At 45.9% G+C, this 17,851-nt stretch overlaps 1 long non-coding RNA gene across 2 annotated transcripts in view; it reads left to right on the forward strand.

Moving 5' to 3' along the window:
- Positions 1–564: 564 nt before the first annotated feature.
- Positions 565–17,851, forward strand: part of LOC109292283 — a 24,080-nt gene continuing 6,793 nt past the window's right edge. The window contains exons 1-3 of one of the 2 annotated variants that reach the window (XR_002096091.1): positions 565–1,748; positions 5,408–5,578; positions 7,942–8,106. This is a non-coding gene — a long non-coding RNA (uncharacterized LOC109292283). Of the gene's footprint in view, positions 1,749–5,407; positions 5,579–6,683; positions 8,107–17,851 lie in introns of those variants that run through there. The other variant, XR_002096090.1, reaches the window with a different exon arrangement.

The following is a 17,851-nucleotide window of genomic DNA, read 5'->3' on the forward strand; positions in this document are numbered from 1 at the left end:
TTCGACACGAACAGTTCCTACAGGCTGTAGACGTGCATAGTTCCCAGCACGATGCCTGTGGGGATTTAGGGGCAAATAGTGCCCCACATCGCACCTACGGGCTTTAGACATGCGGGGGGTCCCAAGGGAGCATTTACGCAACCTTAGACATGCACGGTTCTCAATGTAGCACCTACACGGCTGTCGATGCACCGTGCCCAATGTAGCACCTATGGGCTTTAGACACGCAAGGCCACATCCTACAGGTGGGATTAGTCCACAAGCCAAATCCAGCCTGGGATGATCAGCATGCAGGTCTTTCCATGGGTGCAATCCAGGACAAACCTGCATGCTGGATCTGACTGCAGAGCGACCCAGGTACTGATGCAATCTGACACAGGGAGCCATGCCATCTAGCTTGCAGGGCTCCCCACGGGTGTGGAAATGGGGTGGAGGTGGAGCAGTGGCAGCATAAATGTCACTGCCACCGAATTGCCAGACCTGTGGGGTGCCCCATGGGCAGGACGGCATGGCCCCACAGACCGCGTTCGACCCGTGGGTTGGAGGTTGAGTACCACTGTTCCAGAGCGCTAGCCAGCCTGTTGCAGTGTGCTCAGCATGAAATGGCAATGGCATGCCAAGAGGGATGCCAAAGCACGCTTCTCTAGGGAGGACCAAGCCAGACCCATTTCAAATGCAAAATACTGACATGCAGGAGTCAACTGAGTTTCCTCAGTTTTGTGGTTAAGGGATCACAGCAGCGTGTTGAGCAGTGAGGTGATTGCTGCGGTCTGTGGTCAAAGCCGATTTGTCTGCGTGAGCTCCTGGAGAGCGGCACAGGCATTAAATGGCCATTTCATGGGACAAGGCAGTGATTTCCCAACTGGGACTTCTGCCCAGGATGGGACCTCTTATTCTTACCACAGTTAAGGAAAATGGGACAGTGTGCATGAAATGCAAATGGCACTAAGAGTGTCTGCTTCTAACAGGAATAGAAACTGCAGAACTGCAAGTACCTACTGCCACTCAACAATGAAAAGTATTGATGTGAAACCTAATAATTTCTTATTATTGATATATTACTATTATGCCCAGGCACCTCTGAAGAAGGTGGCATAGATATGCCCCTTGTGACTAATGAAATAAGCTACATAAGATCAGAGCCTTGTTTTGCTGCATCCTGTATGGACATAAAAGATAGTCCCTGCCCAGACAGAATGCAGCCTAAATGGGGTTTAAGGCATGACAGGGCATCCAAAACATGTATGAGTAGGAGGAAGGAGGCACAGAATAAAAGGGCTTGCATATTGTGAGCACTGTAGTACAACTGGGGCTAACAAGGGGACTTGAAGAGAGAATTGGTTGGGAAGTTGTTGAGGGGGTTCCCCCACATATAAGAGGCAGCATAAAAAACAGCAAAAAGGTGCCCAGGGAGTCGGGGGCGACAACGTATCAAGAGAAAAGGTGGGATCATTGGCAGGAAAAAGGACACAGAGACGAGTCTGTAGCTATCACAACCCCCGTAAACACTTGTAAAAGGTACAGCTAAACATGGAGTGACAAAACACTTTTACACTTCCATAAATGATTTATGAAGTGTTCATGGAAATGAGGTGAAAAATGAATTACAAATTTACAGTCTGCTGAGGAAAATATCTGTGGTAATGATCTTAATTTATATAGCATATTCCATCCTCAAGGGTCCTTGGAGCACAGTTGGATTCAACAGCAGTCTAGACATCTGCATAAAAGTTATCATATTAGCCAAGGTAAGATCTTGGCTGGCCTTCTTCCTGAGTACTAGCTGTCATAGCCCACTGCCCAATAAAGTGAATCACCTGTGGTTTGGTATGTTCTAGTAAATTACTGTGCAGTTAGTGGGAATAGGTCATGGTCTACACGTGGAGCTGTTAAAGCGCATTAATGCTGTGTGTGGACTGACTTGGGACTAAAGTTAGTCTCAGGTCAGTCCACATACAGTGTTACTTCACAGTAAGGCATCTACACATGTGTTACTGCACAGTAACTAATTGGGTGTAAATTTGGTACCTGCATGATACAAAAATTGTGTCAGCCTCTGGTTGCACACGGTGCAGTTGCAAAATGATGGTGGAATGTGTATCTGGCCAGCTGAAGGCACACGGCACTGCCTACACACCCATTTGGATGCCAGCATGTGTTACATTGCTGTGTATATTGTACAGCATTTTGTGAGGAGGAAGAGCACATTAGCCAGGAATGAGACGCACAGTGGTATGTCTACATGTGCATTTACACTGGCTTAAATTTACTGCGCAGTAAATTACTGTGCAGTAAGCAGGAATAAGCCCGCATCTACATGTACAGCTGATAAGCGCATTAATGCTGTGTGTGGACTGACTTGAGACTAAAGTTAGTCCACATACAGTGTTACTGCGCAGTAAAGTGTCTACACATGTGTTACTGTGCAGTAACTAATTAGGCGTAAATTTGATACCTGCATGATACAGGTATCAAATTTATGCTCAAGTCAGCGTAAGTCACCTTATTTACTGTGGAATACGCATAGACGTGCCCAGTCAGTTACTGCGCAGTAAATGCACACATGTAGATGTGCCCAGTCAGTGTCAGAAAATGCACCTCTCATAACTGGGACTGGGTCCAGGGATGTAAGAGATGCCTTATCTGTCACATCTTCGGTTTGAAAGGAGGAAATGGGGGGAAGGATAATGTGAGCACTATCCTTCAAAGGTGAGATTTTGTTAGTCTGAGACATCATTGAAATCATTGCTGTAAAGGTCCCATCTCTATTGGAAAGTCCACCAGAAATTGTGTGTCAGCCTCTGGTCAGCCAGCAGATATTTTCCTGCATGTTATCACTATTCAAGTGCTGTAGAGATGCAATAGAAATGTTGCCAAAACTGAAGGCTCTGTGCAGCATGGACTTTTAAGTGCTGAACACATCTATATAACCTGGTAGGTGACTACCCAGGCAGCAGATGGGAGGAGGTAGATGGTAAGAACATATTGACCAGGGCTGATTATGATAGGGCTGGGAAGGCTGAGTTAATTACTCTGCATCCACTCTGGAAGGTAGGTGGATTTCCCAATCTGAAAGTGAATAGCACTTCAGCATTAACCTATCATTTTAGTTGTGCTGGGTAATCTGGTTTGATATGTAGATTAGAGACTTCTCTGTCCTGCCAAGAGCCAAATTTGGGGCAAGAGCTAAAAAAAGACCCCCGGGTTTTTTCTTGGGTAAAGACATAATCTACTTTTGATTTAACCAAGTCATAGTTCAAAGATTAGCACTTGGCTCTCACAAAAAGGGACGTGGGATTCTAATGCCCATAAATTGGCAGGGATGTGGCTTTTGTGTTTTGTCCAAAAGGCAGCACCCCAGCAGAGCTGCACCTCGTAACGCTGTCCTGGTGAATTGACTCAAGGATGGTAACTCGAAGAGAATTGCTGTTACCTACTGACCCACTAATGCCAATGCTGTGTCTGCACTATACCTTTGACAGACATTTTCCATCCTTGCACTGCCGTCATGGAAGCTCCATGGACACAGCAATATGGCAGAACTAGTATAGACAGGACACCCGCATTTTTTAGGGCCAAGCTGCACAGATGAGCCCTACACCATTCTTGTCACCAGTGGAGCAGGGTGGGGGAATGCTTTCACAGACCCAGCCATAGCTGTAGGTGTTCCTTAACGATCTCCTATGCAAATGCTGAACAGCCTTGACAGCGCTTATCTTAGGTGAACAGATGGATTGCAGCAAACAGTGTATGTTATGCTGCTGGGTAAATATGGGGTTGGTCTTTGGTGTGCTGAAACAAGTGGGCTGTACTGCATTCATGGCTACAGTTATGCTATAGGTCTATTTTCCACAAAATGGCCCATCTGCTTCCTTAAATTTAAAGCAGCTGTTGCCTGTTGGCAATACTTAGCTGGCTGTTTTTAACCACTTTAAGGTAGAATCCTGGCTTCTTAGCATCTTAGGAGAGAAAATGGTTTTTTTACACACTTTAATGTATCTTAGAGGTGTAGATGAGAAAAACACCCAATACACCCAGTATGGCACAAACTAAAATTATTATGCCAAAAAAACTAAAGCAATTTTTGACATATATGGTGTAGCTCACAGAGAAAAAATGTAATTAAATTATTGCTTGAGACCTCCTCTCAGTTTTCAGAGAGCTAATATAATATTGCATCTACTCCTTTGTTTTAGTGAGTGGGTCTTTGCAATGTTGTTGTTCAGTAATGCACAATAAAGTAGATTGGCATGGCTCATAAAAAGCTAGGCTGTTTTTCATTACTCTAGGGAGAACATTGCAGCTGGTTTGTAAGTAGAATTATGATTCTGGAAATACTCCTGATGCTACACTACCTAGGTAGGTAGAGAGGACACGAGCTGTTCTTTTGCTTGAACAACTCCTAGGCCACATCCATATGGTCATGTGTTATGTGGCATCACAGACCCATTTGCGCCACCACACTGCATATTCAGGCATTCCCTGTGCTGCTGCCTTGCAGGATGAGGGGTTTTTTTGACCCCGGGAGATCCCAGTGTCAAAAAAACCTGCGTGGAAAAAATAAAGTGTGGTGGCACATGTGGCAGCAGTGCACGCTCCCCAAAACCGGAGCCTGGCCAGTCACAGCCAAAATCCAGCTGCCGGCCAGGCTCCCACCTGTGGGATCACCATGGCTGCAGCTTCCCTAGCCTCCAGGTGAGACTGTTGGGGCCAGCAACTGTGCTGGCCCCAGCCTTCCCTACCCCACCCAGGGTAACCTGCCCCATGCCAGGGCACGCACAGGCACGGGCGTTCCCCAGGGACAAGCAGCAACAGCACAAGGTGTCCGCTGCTACTTGTCCCTGGGGAACCAAACATCTGCACTCATCTGGGCGCAGCCTAAGAATCCATTTTGTTACGCTAGGTATATACAGTAATTTCTACCCAGCTGCAATCGTCATACTGAACCACGAATAGTAAGATGAACTGGTTTAGCTTAGGCCACCATGTGACAAGGTTCTCTATCAAAATGTTTTTTCTGATATTGTCTGATTATTCTCTCTCAAATGTTACGCTTTGCTTCTCGCTCTTCCTCCTTGCATCATCCCATATGATTATTCCCTTCAAATATTTTTTAGCTTATGGTGTTTCCTTCTGCTCATGTTACTTAGTCAAGTTCTATATATTTCGTTTCCTTATTTTTTCCTCTTCAACTGTTTTAATTTTTCCTCATATGGTGCAGCACAGACCTAGAGATGCTATCTGCTGAAACATGAGATGGAGCACAATAGAGAATGGAGGATACAATATATGGATGGCTTTAACGTTCAGTAGACTATCTGAGAGAGAGAAGGAGGTAATTTTTCTCACAATTCGGTTCCTCCAGCCTTCAGCCTAAGCTTGTTCATTTTCTTTGACTTCTTTCCAGTGTGTCAATACCTTTCTGATGGAGATGTCCAGAGCTGATTGCACTATTCCACATCGAGTTCAACTGGGGCAAGTTGGTCAGTGCCGCCTCTCTGTTCTGGGATTCATTACCTTTGTGTAAAAGGTGAACTCATCTCAAGGGGTAGGAGGGCACGTTCTGAGCATGAAACAGGTGATTTTCAAAACCATAGGTTGTAAGAGGAACCTAAAGTTTGGGCAGGAGTGAATGAAAGTGGGACTTCTTTCAGGGACGTTTTTTTTTTCAGAAGCAGAGGTCTGGGTTTTGAGTCTAAGGATAAAGATTTTGATGTCGGTCCCTGAGGGTCTTATTTAGATGCCCAACACAAATGTCATCAGCTCCATTTCAGGGCAGCTCAGGGTTTGAACCATGCTGTCACAGCAGGCTTGGAGCGGTGCTCCGGTGGCCCAGCTCTGCTCTCTTCTAAGGCCAGGTTACACAAACAGGAATGCCATCTCTACTCTTCATTTCCCCTGTGTGGTCAGTGGATCCCCCTTCCTCCACAGGACCATCTAGCTGCAAAGAGAGGAGATTCTGTCCAGTCCACCAGTCATCTCCAACTGAGCTGATTTTATTCTCCCTTCAACTCTGACAGTGGCTGCAGGTAGAGCAGGGCAGAGATCCTCCCTTCAATCTCTTTTTCATAGATTTCACAGACATTAGGGCTGGAAGGGACCTCGCAAGATCATTGGGTCCAGCCCCCCACCCAAAGGGGCAGGAAAATAAACGTCTAAATGTTTCTTGAAAATGTCCAGAGTCAGTGCTTGCACCACCTCCGTGGGGAGTTTGTTCCAGGCCTTGGGGGCTCAGACAGTAAAGAAGGTTTTCCTTATGTCCAGCCTAAAATGGTCTTGCAGGAGTTTGTGACTATTGGACCTTGTCATCCCTTGGGGTGCCCTGGCGAACAGACGTTTTCCCATATCTCAATGCATACCCCTTATATACTTATAGGCTGCCACCAAGTCCCCCCTGAGCCTGCGCTTCTCCAGGATGCAGTCCCATGGCTTGCAGCCTCTCTTCATAAGGCCTGTTCTCCTGCCCTCTGATCATGTGCGTGGCTCTCCTCTGGACTCTCAAGCTTCTCCACGTCCTTCCTGAATTGTGGGGCCCAGAATTAGATGCAGTACTCCAACTGTGGCCTCACAAAGGCTGAGTAAAGTGGGAGGCTGACATCCTGGGTCTTGTTCGAGATGCATCAGTAGATGCAAGCCAGAGTTTTGTTCGCTTTGCGGACTGCAGTATCACATTGGTGGCTTATGTTCATCTTGTGGTCAGTCATGACCCCCAAGTCTTTTTTGGTCATGAGAGAGCTCTTTTTCACTGGGGGAAGCGGCTCTGTCCCATCACACATGCTACATGCCTGAGGATATGAATGACCAAGGGGGCATGGGTCCATGACCTGGAAAGTAAAGGTAGAAACCTAGGAAACAACATACAGGTTGGGGCAGAGACCCTCTTTTGTGTTTGTGCAGTACTTACCAGGCTGGGGTCCTGGTTCATACCTAGGGCTTCTACATCCTATATTGATATGAACAATAAATTATAATAGCGATGTGTCAGTAGTTTCACCTCTCATTACTTAGTGCTGTGGGTCTAATTCCTAAATGCAGTCAGGGCTTCAGTTTTGCATGTCACCAGCCTGGCCCTTCATTATTTGTCAAAACAAAACCCATTAGTAACTAATAACTTTCATTTTTCTAACAAAAAGAATATTTGAAAACAGGAAGTGATCATGCTGGAGCTTATAGACAATCTTCTGTGCATTGTCCATTGCTCCCCAAAAAGGGACTTTTAGTAACATCTACACAAAGAAACTGCTTTGTGTTTGAGTCCATCCATGCTACTGCTTACATAGCATCAACAATCTGCCATGGCACTCAGTTAAGTATGAAAGTTTGGTCTCAGCTAGAATGAGTTTCATCACAGAAGTAATTAATAGATAAAGGTTGTGTTTAAATGAAATGTAATCAGTCACGTTTATTATATTTCTTGTTTGCAAAATTCCCCAAAATTTTTTCCAAGGATTTATTTTTTAAATGGGAGCTGAAGATTTTAATGCTTCCTTCTGGGTGAATGAGTTTATATAGGAAGTTGGGGTGATGTGTTCCTTTAACTCACATAACCTTTTTCCTTAAGAAGCTGCTCCCGAGTTTTGACTACGTGGACAGGGGGTGCCAAACTCATTTGGGCCCTTGAGCCAGAAGAGTGGTGTGCCCTCTAGACAAATCCCCTGCCCACACATGCCTGATCCAGCACAGGTGGCATCTACCCAGGCCAGTCTGGGATGCCAGAGCTTGGGAGCACCCTGAGTGGGTACCACAGGCAGTGCAGCCCAGGACCAGACTGAGTGCCATGGGCGGCTACTTCCCTGTTACTGCGAGTGCGGCTGGTCCGGGGTAGCACTGTGGGCTAGATTACAGGGCTCCACAGGCCAGATCCAGCCCATAGGCCATATATTTGACTTGCATGATATGATATCTATGTCTTGACTCCTAAAACCAGCGCACTACTTCCAGTTTAGTAATGGCCTGATATCTTGCAGTGGCCAGAGGAAATGCTACACAGACACACTGAAGGCAGACCTCAAGAAAACGGATGCTGACATCAAGAGCTGGGAGGAGCTGACTGATGACTGACTCCAGTGGTGCAGCAACCTCAACCAAGCGGCAACCTGTTCTGAGGTACAGCATCTTGCCTTTGAAGCAGAGAAGAGAGAGCGGAGGAAGAAGGAGAGAAATCCTGGCCTACGGCCTACTTTCCCCTACAAAAAGACCTGAAACTTCTGTGGACAGGTCTGTGGCTCAAAGATTGGACTCTTAAGTCACCTCAAGACCCATCAATGAGCCATGGTAGAGATCATCCTTGAATCAAGGGATGGCCGCTGCCACCACTGATAATAACATACATGCTTTGCTTTTCTTCATTTTTATTGTGTGCAATTTAAACCTAAATTGTATGAGGAAAAAAAAAAGCATTTTTTTTCCATCTGGCATAGGCAGCTGAACATGATACAGTCTGATGGATTAGATTTATATATTATTAGTAAGAATTAGGATGGTGGGATAGTGATAAACTCAAACATAATTAATTAGCTGTTTCTCCTGAGTACATGTCTACATCCATGCCACTTTTTGGTGCATGTAGGGCCCCAGAATCAGTATTTCTGTAAATCAGTATTTCTTGGCCAGTGCCTGCCCCTGGCTGACTTCACGCCCACTTCCATGGAGAGCATAAAGGAAGTGGACTAGGCCAAGCATCCATCAGTTGTTTCTAACCACAGCCGAGGCTGCAAGATGGAATGTCTAATATAGCCCCTTCATCTCAGAAAAGTTTTGTCAGCATTAATTATAAAATGAGTTCTGTACATACTATGAATATATAGTATTCATATCGGATTTATATGGGCACGTCTTTTTTGATTAATGCCCTTTTATCTTTGTCAAGAACACTTGGCACTTGGTTATTAGCTTTATGGTAGCACCAAAATCATTTGGTTTTAGGTTATGCCTCTCATATGGTCTGACTATGCCTTTGAATGATACGCATACAAAATATTTATTTTGTTGAAAGTTAAATACACTCTAAACGATCTATCGGCTGTTCAGTGCTGTTCCAACTTAGAAAATGCTGAGATACCAAACTACAAAACTATATATAAGCTAGCAAAATGCCCGTCATGAATGATGGGGGGAGCGGGAGGTGGGGACGGAAAACTGCATCTGGCTCTGGGCCTTTCCCCCGCCGCTCTGGGTCCAGCCCCACTCCCACCCCTCCCTGTTGCTCTGCGCAAGGGGGGCGTAGCACGTGGCTGAGTATGGCTGTGGGGCATTGCACGGGGAGTGGCCACGACCCGGGGAGCACTCATTGGCTGCATGGTGTAGGGAGCAGCCCCGGGGTGTGGCGCAGTGTACGCAGGGGGGTGTGGCGTGCAGCTGCATGGGGCGGGGGTGTTGGGGCATGGTGCAGGGAGCAGCCATGGTGAGGGGAGCACCTGCCTGCAGCCACGTGGCATAGGGAGTGGCCTTGGGGAGTGGTGCAGGGCTCACCAGGGCGGGGTGCACAACTGCAGTGGGCAGCATGGGCTTGCAGAATGCCCACCGACTGTGGCTGTGGGCAGAGGCCCCGGGGCATGGGGTGGGGTGTGGCACGCGGCCCCAGAGCATGGCGCAGGGAGCAGTCACGGCATGGGGAGTGCCCCCTGGCTGCACCTGCATGGTGTGGGGAGCAGCCCCGGGGCGTGGTGCGGGGCATGCGGGGGTGGGGGTAGCGCGCAGCTGCAGGGTGTGGTGCTAGGTGTGCAGGGTGGGCTTGGTGTAAGGTTGTGCGTGGGACAGGGGTGCGCAGCCACCGGGTATAGCGCAGGAAGCAGCTGCAGCGTGGGCAGTGCCTGCTGGCTGTACCTGTGTGGCGTGGGCAGTGGCCCCAGGGTGTAGTGCAGGGCACGTTGCATGGCTATGTGGGCGGGGGGGTGGCATGTGGCTGCGGGGCATGGCCCAGGGAGTAGCCTCAGTGTGGGGAACACCCTCTGGCTGCTGCTCTGCAGCGTAGGGCATGGCCCTAGGGTGTGGTGCAGGGCACGCTGGGGGCATGCACAGGGCACATGGTGGGGCATGGTGTGTGGTCACAGGGGGCGCGCGGCACCCTGTGGCCATGCGCCCCCCCCAGGTGTGCCACATGCCACCCCCCTGCAGAGCTGTAAGCCCTGTGCCACAGGCCAGGGCCACTCCCCGCATTGTGCCCCACAACAGGGAGCGCAGCCTGGCCCCGACCGCCTCTGACCCCACCCCCCTCCTCTCATCTCTCCAGCTGTAATGCTCCAGGCCCCACATTCGCAGTTGGCCCAGAGAGTTACGTACAGACAGACACACAGCCAGAAATGCCACAGCTTTTATTATATTAAAATACATATGTAAGTGGTATATCTATATATATTCTATTTTTATTACACAGATTTATGGATCTAACTTCAGATTCAGGGTGTTCAGATCAGACAATCTTTGCTCCAGTTTCTTTCATTTGCAGTAATAGGAGACTTAATCTCCACATTCCCAGAGTCTGCTTTTGAAGTAATCAAGTACGATTTCTAGATGAGTACTAGGCTCTACTAAAGGACTGGAAAAGAGAGTCTCATTTAAAAATGCCAGGGACCATTTTCAGACCAGCCTTGTCACTGAGAGGGGGAAAAAAATCCTATTTTCATCATCAGAGACTGCAGGGAAGGGTTTCCGTCTTACTCATCAGCTTCTTCCTCCCATGAGCTTATTGGGTTCCTGGCAATTATCATTGTATAAGAGGAGACCCTACATCTCCTACACATCCTAAACTTAAATTTCCTTCAGCAGGGGAATCTTGCAGTCTTTTCAATGCATCTGTTAATTTACCCCGTAATTGGAAAATAGCAAACTGGTGTCTGTTTTCAAAAGACACTCAGGCAACTACAGGCCTGGTAGTTTGCCCTCAGTAGCACATAAATCTTGGAACAGAAACTGAATAATTAAGGACATGGATGTGAACAGAAAATGGAACAAGATGCAATGTGGCTTTGTCCAAGAAGGTCATGTCTGATTAATATGCCAAAATAATTTATGTTTCTTATGGCAAAGCAGTAACCCTAATCTATCTAGATTTAAGCAAAACATTGGATACTGTGTCTTACAGGACATTATTAGCTAAAATGAAGATGGGAATTAACACTAATAGAACGGAGAAGAGCTGGCTAAAAGGGAGACTACCAGGAGTTATACTGAAAGGAGAGTCAGAAGACTAGAGAGAGGATACTAATGAAGTTCTTTAGGGATAGGTCTGAGGACTCATAGCATCATGAAAAATGAGGGTTAGAAGGGATCTTAGGAGGTCACATCTAGTCCAATCCCCTGCTCAAAGCAGGACAGGCCCCAGTTAGATCATCTCAGCCAAGGCTGTGTCTAGCCAGGTCTCCAAGGATGGAGAGTCCACAATCTCTCTGTGTAACCTCTGGGTCATTTTCTGTAGAGCTGCTCCCCAGCCAGTCAGCCCCAGACTGCACCGGTGCATGGTATTGTTCCCTCCTAAGTGCAGGACTTTGCGCTTGTCCTTGTTGAACTTCATGACATGTCTTTTGGTCCAATCCTCCAATTTATATAGGTCACTCTGAATCCTAGCCCTACCCTCCAGCCTATCTACTGCTCCCCCTCAGATCAGTTATCTGAAATATTGCTAAGGATGCACTCCATTCCCTCTTCCAGGTTGCTGATGAAGATACTGTACAAAATCGGTCCCAGGACTGACCCCTGGGACACTTCACTTGATACTGGCTGCCAACTAGACATGGAGCCATTATTATTGATTGCTACCCTTTGAGCCTGACGATATAGCCAGTTTTCTATCCACCTCATCCTTTTGCACATTTTTAATTAATGACCTTGCATCCAAGAACTAGATACAAGCTTATGAAATTCACAGATGACAAAGTTTGGATGTATTGCCAATATGGAGGACTGAATTATTTTAGAGCAAGGGTTCTCAACATTTTGACTCAAGACACCCTCTGATAAAACTAAGGCACCCCCTGGAAAATGCCAGCTTTGTTTTCACTAGTTTTTTGACTACAGAAAAACAATAGAGTAATTATTCTGTTGCAAAAAAATCTCAGACAGACCACAACAGGTCAGAATATTTTTGAGACTGGATTTCTATTTGAAATCTGTTTCTTTTTTCTTGTGGATCATGTCTGTACACCTAACAGTTGTAATATTGCATGGTACTCCAAAAAGGACCTCAAGGCACCCCAGGGTGCTGTGGCATCCTGATTGAGAATAACTAAAGCAAAGATAAGTAAGTGTGTGGATTGAAGTATCAGAAATGGAATGCAATTTAATAGTGCAAATCGCACACTCAGAGATATATATACCAATGTCTTTTGCTTTAACCTGGGGCTTATGGAGTAGAGGCAATGGAGAGAGGGAGCCGAGTGTGTTTGTTGATCAGAGAAAGAGCATGAGCTGCAGTCATGAAAAAGGTTAGATCAGTCATAGGATGCATTAGGCAAGGTAGGTTTAGTAAGGATCAGGAAGTATGAAAAACATTGCGCATTAATAAGACCCCATTTGTGTGTAGGTCTAGTTACTGTTTTCCAAGAAAAGCTTTAATTAAATTGGAAAAAGTGCATAGAAGTGCTACCAGGATGATTAAGGAAATGGCAAACCTTTCTTAGGTGATGAGGTTAAGATCTTGGTTTCTTTAGCACAGGAAAAGAAAAGTTGAGAGGGGACAGGTGTACTTGGTATAAACATACTTTGGTGGTGGCTGAATGCAGAACAGCTATTTAAGTTAAAGGACAACAGTGATACAAGATCATATGGATAAAAACTAGTCACCACTAAACTGAGACTGGGAATTAGGAGGTTTCTAACTATTAAAGGAGTTAAGTTTGGAATGGTATGAATAATGTGACAAGAATTAGTCACCTGAATTGCTGAGAGCCAGAGCTTGGTAAGTTTATAGAAGGGACATTGAGAGAGGACAGGGATGTTCTAAGAGTAGGAATCAGAGGACGTGATATCTGATTTTGTGTTTGATATCCCCTAAAGGGATTGAATAAGAAATGTGATCTGTGTGGGTGTGGATTGTTTGCATATGTAGGTGGTATTTGGTTGCACTATATTATATTCTATGAATCCCATGTTGCATGGCTTTCACCAGACATCTTAGTGGCCAGAAAACCCTCCTTCCCACTCTTATTTACAATGGTAAATGTATTATTGGCCTTTGAAGTGGGTTTTTTTTGCCTTCCTCTGAAGCCCTGGACATTAGGCCTTGTCAAGAGGTGATGAGCAGCATAGGTACATTGGTACTTCTAGGAGTTTTCTCAGGCAGAAAAGGTGCCTGGCTGGTGGGTTTTGCTTTAACTTAAACTGATTGCCAAACTGGAATCCAAAAATAGTTTTCCTGTTTCACATTGCCAGGGATATTTGGAGGTTTTTTCCCCCCTTCTTCTGAGCACAAGGCATTAGTGGCTCCTTTGTGTGCCTCCTGCTACTGTAAATAGTTCTTTATTATTTATAGGAACTTATATAAAGTGTTGTTTCCATACCACAGCCCTCACACCAAGACTATAGACTGCATTAAGCAGCTCATTTGCTCTGGGCTACCTCAAAGTGCTCAGACTGTCAGAGTTAACACTGGACCCTGTCCTTCCAGCTTTCAGGGCCACAGAGAAGCAGCACCCATGAGTCACAGCAGCTGTTTGCTTCTAGGCCCTGCTCTTCTATTTCAGGGGAGACAAAATCAACTTCCTCACTTAAGATATGTGCCACAATTTTGTAGGGCTGATTTTGGTGGGAGTAAATACGGTATTGTTTTGTGGCAGGTGCTTTGTGACCGTGATGTTTGGAAGTAGATATTTTTGTGGACCCTTTTGGAGACACGTTTGTTCTACAGTTGTGATTGCAGGAAACTAAACTCAGTGACCCCTTTCAGTCCTGTGTTTCTGTATCACGGACAGTCTCAGTGTTGTTAAATCTCCTACACAGCAATAACCACAGGCAACTGAGAAGCAGCCTTCCTGTAAGCTTCATAGTTGTATCTTGTTCTGATATGGCAGTGACATCTTCTTCCCCTCCTGGTGACTATAAGCCATTTCAGGAGTTACTGAAAATATTGGGAGATCTCAAATATTCTAGTAGAGATGATTGAGAAATCTCAAAAATGAATGGAAGCACTGAATTCTTCACTTCTAGATGCAATTTCTGTGCTAACAAAAGGAAGATCTCCTAGTGTTTGTATAAGCATTATCGTAGATCCCAGCAATTGTTCCAGTAACACACAAGAACTTCAGAAGAAGGGACTGGTTGCTAGCATTAGAGTTTGAGATATTTTACATGACCCACTCCTGGATCTTTGGTGGTTGTTGCTGCCTGAGAAAGGACCAAGGAACAAGCATAAGACAACATGGAAGGATAAGGAACCAAGTATTGAAGAGGGGCTTTATGGTTACACAGGTCTGGTCTACTTTAAAAACTCCAGAACATTATAGAAGATTTACATTTGTTAAAATTTCTGAGCTCTTTTGCTTTAAAGCTGGCAAAACATTGTGTGCATTGAAAGACTCAAGGATGATGCTGAGATCCCTAGGGACATACCTCTTTCCAGCAAAGAGGAAACAATATAAAGAAGCACAACTGAGGCAGTCCTATCAGCTGCATTATTAGCCAGATCACAAGCTGACCATGCCTGCAAAAAAGACAAAAAAGTGTTTTCATAATCCACATTCTGCTCTTTCGATTTCTTCAGTCTTGTGAGTGTTGCCCATCAGCAAGCAGGGAATTTGGCGGTTATTTCTACCATTGAAAACCAACTGTAGTAGAATTTTTCCATTCACTCACCCTTTTTTTGGGAACTGTCTTATTTTCAGGAAGCTTAGAAGAAAATCCACGCAGACCAAGGCATTCTTTATACGATTAATGTGGGTGATACCATTCAGTTCCCACTCCCCACACCCTTCCCTTTTCAGGTGCTTCTCTCATGAGATGATTCTACAACAACCTCCCTCAGAATTGGAGAGAAAGTCCCTATGCAATATCAAGGGAGAGGTTTTGTTTTTCCTGTTCTTCCCCAGTTCCAGTTAGAAAGGCGGTTGGGAAAGTTATTCTTGGTCTCAAAAAAACTGTAATTTCAATGGAAAGCAGGAGTCCAGAATTCTCCATCATAATTCCCTGTCTGGAACCATTAGATTGGTTCACTTATCTCAACCTGCGGGACATTTCTCTTCACTTTGTGAGCAAGAAGAATCAAAATAAATATGAGGTTCAGGGAGGATTCAAAACATTAGCCCACATGGAAGAGCTCAGACAGATGTTTTTAGCCCTAAAAGTTTTCACAAAATGTCGGATGGAAGTACAGCATTGCTACAAAAACACATCCGAGTACAACTGTACCAAGATAACTGGCTGGTACCCGGCTCTTCCCCACAACAAGGAGCAGAAAATTTAAATGTCATTCTACAGCTGTTTGCCAACATAAGTTTAGGAGGAAAAAAGGGCAAATTCCTATTAAAGTCTTTGCAATAAAGTGTGCAGAAGCTCAACTCATCTGTATCGCAGCTGTGCCTTACCTTCTTCACATCAGGTCTGATACCATGAAGCACATGAAAACAACATTACAGTGTCTACATTACTCCACATGCTAGAACTTGCCTACTGTCTTCAAGGTTGGCTAAAATCTGTCTATAATCTAAGGAAACACAAAATGGACCCCATGTAAAAAAATCCTCAACAGGCACCATTTTCCCTTCTGCAGCACCAGGATCTGTCCTATGTGTGCAGAAGTGTCCCACACATGGTCCTCCACAACCATCTCTAACTCTGATGATGGATGTCTCAAATCAATGATAAAGGAAGGAGCACACTTGCAGGATCCTCAGATACAAGCAACATAGAAGAAGTATCTTAGTTTCATGTAAACACAATAGAATTACAAACAATTTACTTGGCATATATAACGTTCTTAGTTTTGATTCAGGGAAAAAAAGCAAACACATATAAATAAGTCACAATAGACAACACTACTACTATCATTTAGAGGAGACAGGCAGAGGGAAGTCAGATCATCCCCTGCTATCATAGACTCATAGATAATTTGTGTTGGAAGGGACCTCAGGAGGTCACATCTAGTCCAACCCCCTGCTCAAGGCAGGACCTGCCCCAACTACATCATCCCAGCCACGGCTTGTCTAGCTGGGTCTTCAAAATCTCCAAGGATGGAGATGCCACCACCCCGCTAAATAACCTACTCCAATGCTTCACCACACTCCTAGTGAGAGTGTTTTTCCTAATATCCAACCTCAGTTTCCCTTGCTGTAACTTAAGTCCATTGCTCCTTGTTCTGTCGTCTGCCCCCACTGAGAACAGTCCGGCTCCATCCTCTTTGCAACCCCCCTGCAGGGAGTTGAAGGCTGCTATTCAATCCCCCTTCTCTCTTCTCTTCCCTAGACTAAATAAGCCTATTTCCCTCAGCCTCTCCTCATAAATCACATGGCCCAGACCCAAACCATTTTCATTACCCTCTGCTGGACTCTCTCCAGTAAGCGGTCCACATTGTTGAAAAGATAATGTTCCACATTCAATTTATATCACAGCAAAATATTGGTAAGGTCAGATGAATATTTCAGCAGATTAACGTTTAGTCACTCTTTTTCACACCAGGAATGGTTAGCAGAAGTCATTGATAATCAGGGAGATTTTTCAGAAGTGGGACACTCCAAGCATAGATCTGCTCACCAGGATTTTTAACAGGAAATGTAGTACATTTTGTTTTAGAGGGGGTCTCAGTTGTAGATCTTTATCTGATGCCTTTATAAAATTTTGGACAGGAAGTTTCCTATGTGCATACATCCACCATTTCCATTGAAACGTTAGGAAAACCGAAGCAAGGTGAAGTTGCATTGATTTTAAGTTTCCCTTTGTCCAAGGGAATTCTCTTTTGCAGAAACCTCTCAGACTTCAGTTAGAACACTGCAACAGGAGGGGGGAGTCCTAGCGTTGCCATGCTCTCCCCCAGTTGCCCACCGTACTGTGCCAAGCTGCCTAAAAGCACCCTGTATCTCACTTCCCACATCCTGGTCTTATATATATTAAAGGGAGGCTGACTTTTGTCCTATTGGCCACGGTTCTCCTGCTATCACTCATCCCGTCTTTATAATGGGTGTTCTGCACACCCCGGCCGTATGGGCTATGCGAGGCTCCAACCACCCCTGTACCACACCCCAAGCCTCGCAGATGTACTGGACGTTCTTCAGTCTCCTGCTATGTCTCACTGGGCACTTGGGCTCTCCGCAGCCCTGTCTCTCTCGCTGTGTCTCACTGGGTGCTTGGGCTCTCTGCAGCCCTGTCTCACACTGCACCTCACTGGTGCTCTGGCTTTCTCTACGACCTTGTCTCGCTCAGCCGTACTGGGCCCTTGGAGTCGGCAGTCTCCCCATACCACGCCCTTCCTCACGCTCCAGTTCGGCACTCTCCCAGTACTGCGCCCTTCTGACGCTCGGAGTCGGCGCTCTCCCTATACTGTGTCCTTTCTGGCGTTTGGTTTTGGCACGCTCCCAATGTTGCCCTTTTGGCTTTCATTGGTCGCTGCCCCCTCCTCTGGGGCTTCTCAATCATGGCCCACTCTCCAGGGCTGAGGTCTCCCACGCTGCTGCGGGTCCCCTATGAGGCCTCTTCCAACCCTTAACAGCCTCACCCAAACCTCTGGTGTAACAGTAAACAAAACACAAGCCCCTAGGCTATAACATAAATCTAAGCCATCGGGCTATAACAACATTCGAACCACTCCAAGGTTTCTCCATCTCTCACCAGTATCACATTGTTCAGGCATTCAGGCCTCTTCCTTTTCCTCACTCAGGCAGACCTCCCTCCCCCTTGGCTGCCAGCAGGGAACTGCCAGCCTGGCCTC

Source organism: Gavialis gangeticus, unplaced genomic scaffold, assembly GCF_001723915.1.
Source record: "Gavialis gangeticus isolate Ggan-Ray unplaced genomic scaffold, GavGan_comp1, whole genome shotgun sequence".
Classification (NCBI taxonomy): Eukaryota; Metazoa; Chordata; order Crocodylia; family Gavialidae; genus Gavialis; species Gavialis gangeticus.